We start from the raw sequence: 931 nt of genomic DNA, 5'->3' as shown, positions 1-931 counted from the left end.
GATCGCTCCCAATCACCACCACTTTCCTTTGTATCATGTCCAAGTCCAGCAACCCAAGAAGCAGAGGATCGCCTAAGGGAAACAGTAATTAAATTTTAAACAACCATTCAACAACTGGAGCAAGCGCTAATTCAATGGGCTTCTAGGCGCTCAAATACACAAGGATCAGTCACAGCTCCATGTGGACAGCCCAATGAAGAGCAGAGCATGAAGGAAATGCCAGAAACTCCAATGGACAAGACAGAGCATGAATTTGTACTAGAACAATTAGAAGAAGCTGTCTTTGTTCAAGAAGAAGAGTTGGTTGAAGATCTAGGAGATGCTGAACTTCCATGGGAATCCAGAATTGAGGAAAACTCCGTCCAGGATGCTACAGTTGATGCTAAAGAGGATACTGTACAATCTCCAAGGCAAGTCGTTTATAAAGAATCAGACGGAATAATCCAAGAAACAAATTCCCTTGATGATGATAGTCACAAGTCTAGCTCTCTTAGTGATGAACTTGCATCCGCAAGTGAATTCTCTGAGATCGAAGAATCTTCCCCAAGTGAATATGAAGATGATGTGGAGGTAGATTTCTCTCAACCTCCAATCTATGACTCAAGTGATGAGGAAGACATAGAAGACTTTGACCAGGACACAGATACAATTGAAGATCTTTGCAAAGAAGTGGAGGAATTCACAGAAGAGCACAAGGAAATGGAACTTGCAGAACCACCAAAAACACCTATCCCAAGGCCATTACCACCTAATACAAGCTTCAAGTGGGTACAATCCTTAACTTATAACTTTACTTATTCACTTGAATATGGTTTGCTTGAAACAGATGGCCAGCTTAGAGCTCTTTGCGGCTTTAAGAGTAAGAGGGAAATGGCTCGTACTCAGAGCTGGTGCACAAGGTTCAATAAGGTTCCACGCTTCACCTCGAAGT

This window comes from Arachis ipaensis, chromosome B05 (genome assembly GCF_000816755.2).
Source record: "Arachis ipaensis cultivar K30076 chromosome B05, Araip1.1, whole genome shotgun sequence".
In the NCBI taxonomy this organism is placed as follows: domain Eukaryota; kingdom Viridiplantae; phylum Streptophyta; class Magnoliopsida; order Fabales; family Fabaceae; genus Arachis; species Arachis ipaensis.
Note: the sequence above shows the minus strand (reverse complement) of the source record.